The sequence below is a fragment of the Hylobates moloch genome, unplaced genomic scaffold (assembly GCF_009828535.3).
Source record: "Hylobates moloch isolate HMO894 unplaced genomic scaffold, HMol_V3 SCAFFOLD_3, whole genome shotgun sequence".
NCBI classification, from domain to species: Eukaryota; Metazoa; Chordata; class Mammalia; order Primates; family Hylobatidae; genus Hylobates; species Hylobates moloch.
The window spans coordinates 87,670,952-87,680,853 of record NW_026652278.1 but is presented as its reverse complement, the minus strand read 5'-3'; positions in this window follow the sequence as shown (position 1 = coordinate 87,680,853).

Genomic DNA, 9,902 nt, shown 5'->3' with positions numbered 1-9,902 from the left:
GAGGCGGGCGGATCACGAGGTCAGGAGATCGAGACCACGGCGAAACCCCGTCTCTACTAAAAATACAAAAAATTAGCTGGGCGTGGTGGCGGGCGCCTGTAGTCCCAGCTACTCGGAGAGGCTGAGGCAGGAGAATGGCGTGAACCCGGGAGGCGGAGCTTGCAGTGAGCCGAGATTGCGCCACTGCACTCCAGCCTGGGCGACAGAGCAAGACTCCGTCTCAAAAAAAAAAAAAAAAAAAAAAAGGGTGAGAGAAATCTGTTAATATGATAATGAGAATACCTTTGCCCTGAAGTCAGTTCTCACAGTATGGAAGAGAACTTAAAGAGGGAAAAAACAATATGAAGATATGGAATGCAGGAAAACATTATTCTGAAATTTGGGCCATACATTATGTTTAAAAACTAAAAGTGGAAAACACTTATTGGTGAATGAACATAGGAAACATTTTGCTCAATGCCACACCTCAGTAAACATCAGAGAGTTCACACAGGGTGAAACCTGGCTCAGCATCCCTAGGTTGAGAGGGGATGCATTTTTCTGATACTACTCCAGTTTCACAGAATATCTGAGAAGACACACAGGGGAGAAACCTTTTGGGTGTAATGAATGTGGAAAAACCTTTCATCAGAAGTCAGCCCTAATTGTTCACCACAGAACTCATATAAGACAGAAACCCTATGGATGTAATGAATGTGGAAAATCATTCTGTGTGAAGTCAAGAGGCCAGAGAAAATGCACAAACTATAGGAAACTATAGGAAAGCATTTACTATGAGGTTATATTTTACAGAGTATATGTAATAAGAAGTACCTTCTCAGTGAACATCAGATAGTAGAGAAAGTATTTTTAACTGTATCCAATGTGTGGACGTTTTAGGTTAAAATCTAAATTTAATATAGACCAGAGGTGTTGAATTGCAGATATCTAGCAATTTAAGAAAATGTAGAGACAAAAATTTTTTTTTTTTGAGATGGAGTCTTGCTCTGTCACCCAGGCTGGAGTGCAGTGGCATGATCTTGGCTCACTGCAAGCTCCGCCTCCTGGGTTCACACCATTCTCCTGCCTCAGCCTCCTGAGTAGCTGGGACTACAGGTGCCTGCCACCACACCTGGCTAATTTTTTGTATTTTTAGTAGAGATGGGGTTTCACCATGGTCTTGATCTCCTGACCTCATGATCCACCCGCCTCAGCCTCCCAAAATGCTGGGATTACAGGCATGAGCCACCACGCAAAAAAAAGGTTTTTATTGAGAAATAGCATTTTACTTTGTTAATATCCAGTTCAGTTCATTGTCAAGACTGCTGTTTTCTGAGACTTGAAAAGATGCCATGCTGGAGCCAATGACTATAACTAGTTCAAAGGTTTATTGCTTAGCCATATGTAAAATAAGGGAAGATTTTTTAGCAAAGGGAGCCATAAGCAAGAGTGCTCTTGTATGTCCAGGAAGAAAGAGAAAGACCCTTAATCTGGGGCCATAGGACAGGAGCCCACCAGCAGGATTTTTGAATAATCCTGGGGCAGACTAATTTTGGGCGACCCATCTCAGAATGGTGGATCAAAGGGGCAAGTCAACTTGCCTTGTATGCAACTTGTATGAGAATTAGTAGAAGAGAGTGGGTCCAGATTTCTGGTGGTTTCTGCCCTAGCAGACGTCCAATACGTAAGCCAGGACATTCTGCTATGAGTGACTTATTGTATCCAAGTCTATTTCTCTCCAAACTGAAACACGTCTTTCATAGGTGATATAACTTTTTAAAATGTGTATAGAGATACAACTTAAATATGGGGCTTTGAAAAAGCACAAATAGTCTGGGCATGGTGGCTCGTGCCTGTAATCCCAGTACTTTGGGAGGCTGAGGTGGGCAAGACCTGAGGTCAGGAGTTCCAGACCAGCCTGGCCAACATGATGAAACCCTATCTCTACTAAAAATACAAAAATTAGCCAGGCATGGTGGCACACACCTGTAGTCCCGGCTACTAGAGAGGCTGAGGTGGGAGGATCACTTGAACCTGGGAAGTGGAGGTTTCAGTGAGCTGAGATCATGCCACTGCACTCCAGCCTGAGCGACAGACACTGATTCAAAAAAAAAAAAAAAAAATAGATTTTGCTATTGGGTAAGGTATAGTAGTCGGCAGCAGAATGGACCGATTGAGGACAACTATAAAATTACAAAAAAAATTTAAATGCAACTTATTGCTATAGAAGCAAAGAGAACTAAAGGGGCAAAATTCTAGAGAGTGGTAAATCCCAGAAAGCACATGCACAGAATGCAGCTGTTTGCTCTGGGGACCCTTTCCACTTCTGGCTATAGAGAAGAACCTGAATACTGAACTTGGTTCAGGCAGAGAGCCATACCCTGGGGGTCAGGGGAAGGCATGGGGGGACCAGAAGCCAGGAGAACAATCAAGACTGCAATGAAAAAAAAATAGATACATTAGGGGCTTCAAACACATATAATTTTTCAAGAAATTTCCAGATGTCTCATGCTGCATAGGGCAGGAGGCTGAAAAGCTAATTTGAGAAGAAAACTAGTAGGATTTTTGTTTTGTTTTGCATTTTGCAATACGGAGGAGAAATGATTAGAATTTATTATTTGGCACTTAGGAAGTGCCAGCAGGTTGGTCCTTTCATGAACATGCCATCAGTAAAAGCCCTGGATACAAGGTCATACCAGAGATTGTGCCTTGTCACAACTGCAGACAATACCTGAGTGGAATATTCAAAAACCTGCTTAGAAAGAAAACTCTAGGACAGATGGCTTCACTGAAGTTATTCCAAATATTTAATAAAGAATACCAGGCTTTTATAAACTCTTCTAGAAGAAAATAGTTGGAAATTTTCCAATTCAGTTTTTGAGGCCAGTGCAACCTTGATACCAAAACCAAAAAACAAAACAAAACAAAACAAAAAACATAAAGCTATAGACCAAAGTCTCATAACTTTAGATGCAAAATCCTAAAATTGAAAAAAAGAAAGTCTAGCCATATCCATAAATTATATCATCACCAAGAGATGTTTATTAGGGCAATCAAAAGATGATTTATCATTTTAAAAAAATCAATGTGGCCTTCCATTCCTCTTTCTTTTGATTCCCCTCTTTGACTTTTTATGTGTCTCTTTTGCCTTCCCTCTCCAGAGTGGAGGAGTTAGACCTGCATTGTGGGATGGGAGGAGTTGTGGCTATGTGTCTGCTGGCACCAAGAGGGCCGAGGGTGAGGTGTGGAAGGGACGGGGGGAGGAGATGGGCAGCATTGTTGAAAGCTTAGTACCATTGAGCAAATAAATATGTTGAGAATGATGACAGCAAGGTTTCTCCCTGTTAGAGAAGGTATTTATAGAAATAGAAATGAGGAGAGCTAGAAAACCTGGAGTGTGGGATTAGAATAGAACTCCTATCTTTTAAATATATAGGAACAATAGAGAAATTGTTGTGTGTGCCCATATACATATATTTTGTGATTCATTCTACTGAGAGGACATAAACGCAGTGACACCTCAGTAACAATAAGCACACCAACTGCCAAGTTATTAGTTCCTAAATGCTATCCACAAAAAAAGGAGACCAGGGATGATTCCTAGTCAGAGATTGGGAGAAAAAGATGAGCCTGAATCATCTCATGTACCTAACTAAGAAAATACTCTGGCTGGGCTCAGTGGCTCATGCCTGTAATTCTAGCATTTTAGAAGGTCGGGGTGGGTAGGTTGCTTGAGCCCAGGAGTTTGAGACCAGCCCGGGCAACATGGCAAAACTGTCTCTACAAAAAATATAAAAATTAGCCAGGCATGGTGGCATGCACCTGTCATCCAAGATACTCAGGAGGCAGAGAGCTGGGAGGATCACTTGAGCCTGGGAGATTGAGACTGCATTGAGCTGTGATCGTACCACTGCACTCCAGCCTGGAAGACAGAGTGAGACCCTGCCTCAGGAAAAAAAAAAAAAAAAAAAAATGTCACTCAGCAAGTTAATGGACAAACTGTGGAACATCCAGAAAACTTTAACATTCTTCAAAGAAATAGAAAACACAATCCTAAAATTTATGTGGGAACCACAAAAGACCTAGAATAGAGCTATCCTGAGCAAAAGGAATCAAACTGGAGGAATCATATTACCTGACTTCAAATTATTCTACAGAGCTACAGTAACCAAAACAGCATGATACTGGCATAAAAACAGACACATAGGAACAGAATAGACAACCCAGAAACAAATTCATACATCTACAGTGAACTCACTTGACAAAGGTATGAAGAACATACATTGGGGTAAAGATAGTGTCTTTAATAAATGGTGCTGGGAAAACTGGATATCCATATGCAGAATAATGAAACTAGACCCCTATCTCTTAGCATATACGAAAATCAAAATTAATTAAAAAGTTAAATCTAAGACCTCAAACTATGAAACAGCTAAAAGAAAACATTGGGGAATCTCTCCTGGACATTGGAGTGGGCAAAGATTTCTTCTGTAATACTTGACAAACAGGCAACCAAAGCAAAAGTGGACAAGTGGGATCACATCAAGTTAAAAACCTTCTGCACTGCAAAGGAAACAGCAAAGTGAAGAGACAACCCAGTGAAGAATGGGAAAGAATATTTGCAAACTATCCGCCTATATTAGGCCATTCTTGAAGTACTATACAGAAATACTTGAGACTGGGTAATTTATAAAGAAGAGGTTTAATTGGCTCATGGTTTTGCAGGCTGTATGGGAAGCATGGTACTAACATCTGATCAGCTTGTAGGGAGGCATCAGGAAGCTTCCAACCATGGTGGAAGGCAAAAGGAGCATAAGTATCTCACATGGCAGGAGCAAGGGCAAAGAGAGAGGGGAAGGGAGGTGCCACACACTTAACTAGATCTTTTGAGTACTCAGGTCTTGTGAGGGTTGCTTGAGGTCATGGATACCCCATTTACCCTGATGTGTTTATACACATTTCATGACTATATCAAAATATCTCATGTACCCCATAAACATATACACCTATTTGTACCCACAAAAATTTAAAAATAAAGTTAATTTCAATGTTTAAAGACTCATTATTAAAATAATAGCTGTTTCTATAAATTTAATATTTCAATAAAACTCCCAATATTTATTCTTAACACTGGAAAAACTTTTCCAAAATGCATATGACAGAAATATGGGCTTTGATGTGAGAACAGCATCAATTAATGAGGGATCCTCCCCCTTGACCAAAATACCTTCCACCAAGACCCACCTTTAACGCTGAGGATTACATCTCAAAATGACATTTGGGTGGGGACAAATATCCAAACTATATCACTAGCTATATCAGGAGCTATAACTATAATTATATCAGGAGTTATAACAATTCTATAGAAAAAAATCTAATCTGAAAACTGGACAAAAGTCTGAATAGACATTTCTCAAAAGAAGACATACAAATGGCAAACAGGCATATGAAAAGGTACTCAACATCATTGATCCATTAGAGAAATGCAAATCAAAACTCCAGTGAGATGTCATCTCACCCCAGTTAAAATGTCTTTTGTCCAAAAGACAGGTAATAAGAAATGCTGAAGAGGATGTGGAGAAAAGGAAACCCTCATGCACTGTGGAAATGTATATTAGTACAACCACTATGGAGAACAGTTTGTAGGTACCTCAAAAACTAAAAATAGAGCTACTATACAATCCAGCAATTCCACTGGTAGGTATATACGCCAAAGAAAGGAAATCAGTATATTGAAGATATTTCTGCACCATGTTTACTGTAGCACTACTCACAATAGCCAAGATTTGGAAGCAACCTAAGTGTCCATCAGCAGACGAATGGATAAATATGATACATATACACAATGGAGTACTATTCAGCCATAAAAAAGAATGAGATCCTGTCATTTGCAACATTATAGATGGAACTAGAGATCATTAAGTGAAATAAGCCAGGCACAGCAAGACAGACATCACATGTTCTGATTTATTTGTTGGAGCTAAAGCTGAAAACAACTGAACTTATAGAGATAGAGAGTAGGAGGATGTTTACCAGAGGCTGGGAAAGGTAGTGGGGGCATGATGAGGGGGAAGTGGGGAATGTTAATGGGCACAAAAAGTAGAATGACTAAGACCTAGTATTTGATGGAACAACAAGGTTACTACAGTCAATAATAATTGTACATTTTTAAGGTATAATTGAATTGTTTGTAACACAAAGGATAAATGTTTGAGGTTATGCAGACCCCATTTACCCTGATGTGATTATTAGACATTGCATGCCTGTATCAGTATATCATGTACCCCATAGATGTACACACCTAGTATGTACCCAAAAAAAAAACAAAGTAAAAATTTCAATGATTAGGAAGACCATTAATATCACTTTTCTTTAAATGTTTCTGTAAATTTAATACAATTTCAATAAAGCTTCCAATATTTATTCTTAGTACTGGAAAAAGTTTTCCAAAATGTGTATGGCAGAAATAGGGCCAAAATAGGCAAGAAAACTATTTTTGAGATGTCAGTTTTCCTCAAATTGTTCTATTAATTAAACACCACCTGAATTAAAATTTGACAGTGGATTATAAATTTATGTGAATATTCAAAACAATTGTGAATACATGAGTCCAGAATCACAGCCATACATCATGAGGTGCTTGGGACATTTTCAGCAAATGTGCCAATGAAATCCAAGGGGAAAGACACATCTTCAAAAAGTGGTGTTAACTTTGTCTCCCCAAAGCATATATAAAGCCTCAACTCATCATAGGTCTAAATATAAGAGCTCAAACTTAAAACTTACAGAAGAAAAACAGAAAATTTTATAGGTTTGAGTTAGGTGATGATTTCTATATAGGACAATAAAAATATGGAATATAAAAAAATTAATACACTTAATAAAAACGATGTACTCTAAACTTTGACAAATTAGATTTTGTTAAATTCAAAAGCTTGTGTTCTGAAAGCACACAATTAAGGAAATGGAAAGATGAGTTATGGACTGAAAAAAATACTTGTAAAACAGCTTTGGATAAGAATAGAAGAAAAATCCCAATAAGAAAATTGGTGAAAGATTGGTATGAAAAGTTCACTACAGAAAAAATACGAATGGCAAATAAGCCTGATGTGGGGGAGCGTGTTCAATACCAATGCTAATTTTTGAAATGCCCTGTGTTTAATTTTTTGGAGTGTGTGATTTGCAACATGCTCCTGCTGCATGGAGGAAGAGGAGATGGTAAAATGAACAGTAATAATTGTAAACATAAAGTCTCAAGGAGTCATAATTTTCCACGGAACAGAATAAAATCTATAGTTGTCAATTTACAACAACACTCAGTAAGAGCACAATACAATAATCCCACTATTAATATGGGCCAAATTTCTGATCTTGAAACCAGCTCAATTTTCCTATACAATTGATGTTTATGGGGGCCTTTTTTGGGGAGAATAAACATAGAAATTGACTGTCAAACCATTCTTGCATTGCTATAAAGAAATACCTGAGACTGGGTAATATAAAGAAAAGAGGTTATAAAGGAAAGAGGTTTAATTGGCTCAGGTTCTGTAGGCTTTACAGGAAGCATGGTGCTGGCATCTACTCGGCTTCTGGTGAAGCCTCAGCTTTCAGTCATAGCAGAAAGCAAAGCAGGAGCAAGAGAGAGTGAGTTGGGGGAAGTGCCACGTTCTTTTAGATGACCAGATCTTGGGAGAATTCAGTATCAGAAAGACAGCACTAAGCCGTATGAAGGTTCCATCCCCATGATCACCTCCCACCAGGACCTACCCCCAGCACTGGGAATTACAATTCAACATCATATTTAGGCAGGCAAAAATATCCAAAGTATAGGATTGACCTCCCAGTCTTACAGGTTGAGAAATTTAACATTTGTCATCTGAGTTTCTTTCTCAATAAACTGATCATTAGGACTCCCTCATAGTTGCATGGAATTGAAACTTTACAGATCACAACAACTGGACAATGAGACCTGTTGCCAGTTGACTTCTCTTCCTTCTCTCTCCTGTTTTCCCACAGGTGGTTACAATGAGATGCTAGACCTCCCATCTAACCACATGCTGCCTGTTGATCATATTCATTACTCCCCTTAATTCCTGTCTATATAAATGCCTAACTTTAGTTGAGAGAAAGACAGATTTGACAGACTGACAGCATCCACAATAAATCTCTTCTTCCCTGGCAATACTCTTCTTAGTGACTGGCTTTCTGTGCGGAGAGCAACCACACCTAGGCCAAACCCTTGGTGTTCAGCAACAATACATTTGTTCTACTTGATCCTCTGAGCTAATATCTTTCTCTTGTAAAAACTTGCCTCACAGCCTCTCAGATCAGGGGATGCTCAGTGAGGAAGAAACCATTAAGAACTGTGTTATCCAGTTTTGTCTAAGGCTGCTGTGATCGGGCAGTTCACTGTGCAGTGAAAAGCCTCCAGAGCAACATGCAGCAGCCCTGTCATCACCTTGTGATCACCCAGATGACAGTTGGCACACCTGTAAAGCCAACTATAGCCATAACTGGAGCCCAGGCCGAAGTTTTTCCTAATAGTGAGTGAGCTGGAAAGGTGGGATTGGCCCGTTTCTCTGTGCTTTGTATCTAAGCAATGTAGTTTGGGCCCTAGAAAAGAGTTCTACCTGACAATGAGCCATTCTGCCAAACAGTCAACTGGGGATTTGAAAACTTGGACTTGAAGGGACTTTCGGTATTCTCTAATAAATATTCACTCTATGTCTATATCTTTTTGTATTTTCAAGTGCAAAAAGTAAACATTTTTGCTCAAATATTCCAATTTCCAAATAATTCGTATAATGGTATTGGATTGACCCCCAAATAAATGTAAGCTGAGAAATTGGGCAAGGCTGATATGTTCATCTCCTCCCATGTTCATGGAATAGGAGATGTACCTAGTGAGATTTATATTTGTATGGGTCTTACCTTTGGCTTTTTTTGGACTAGTTTGAGACGTTCAAGGCCTGGAATCCTTTAAAAATCAGTAAGATCGATTGAAGACCCTCAGAATGTCTGCTCCTTTCATCTTTTCAATTATGCCAATCACTTTCTAAACTGATGACAAGCACTCAAATTGTATTTCCTTCTTTAATACTAATATACGACTGTTAGAAATGAAAAATAGAAAACAAAGGGTGTATATAATGTGTGTGATACTTGGTTTTAAGTGAAACCAGTAATGTTCCAACTAAAGATGTGCTTTCCTAATGTTACACAGCTCATTCAGGTGGTGCATTTCTCTAAGTGCACTGCTGGTATATGATGGGTGTTGGGAACAGGCCCCCCAAAATCTGGCCATAAACTGGCCCCAAAACTGGCCATAAACAAAATCTCTGCAGCACTGTGACATGTTTTTGATGGCCATAATGCCCACGCTGGAAGATTGTGGGTTTACCGGAATGAGGGCAAGGGACACCTGGCCGGCCCAGGGTGGAAAACTGCTTAAAGGCAGTCTTAAGCCACAAACAATACCACGAGTGATCTGTGCCTTAAGGACATGCTCCTGCTGTAGTTAACTAGCCCAACCTATTCCTTTAATTCCGCCTATCCCTTCCATTCCCATAAGGGATACTTTTAGTTAATTTAATATCTACAGAAACAATGCTACTGACTGGTTTGCTGTTAATAAATATGTGGGTAAGTCTCTGTTCAGGGCTTTCAGCTCTGAAGGCTGAGAAACCCCTGATTTCCCGCTTGACACCTCTATATTTCTGTGTGTGTGTCTTTAATTCCTCTAGTGCTGCTGGGTTAGGGTCTCCCTGACTGAGCTGGTCTCGGCAAGTGGTGTCCATCATGGGGGCTTGAATCCAGGTCGAAGGGTTGCCGGAGTGATGGTTGGAGAATGTGGAATAAAGCAATCCCTGTGGTGGGTAAGAAGGGGAGCTTGGAAGCATCAGGGCACCAATGGGACAAGTGTG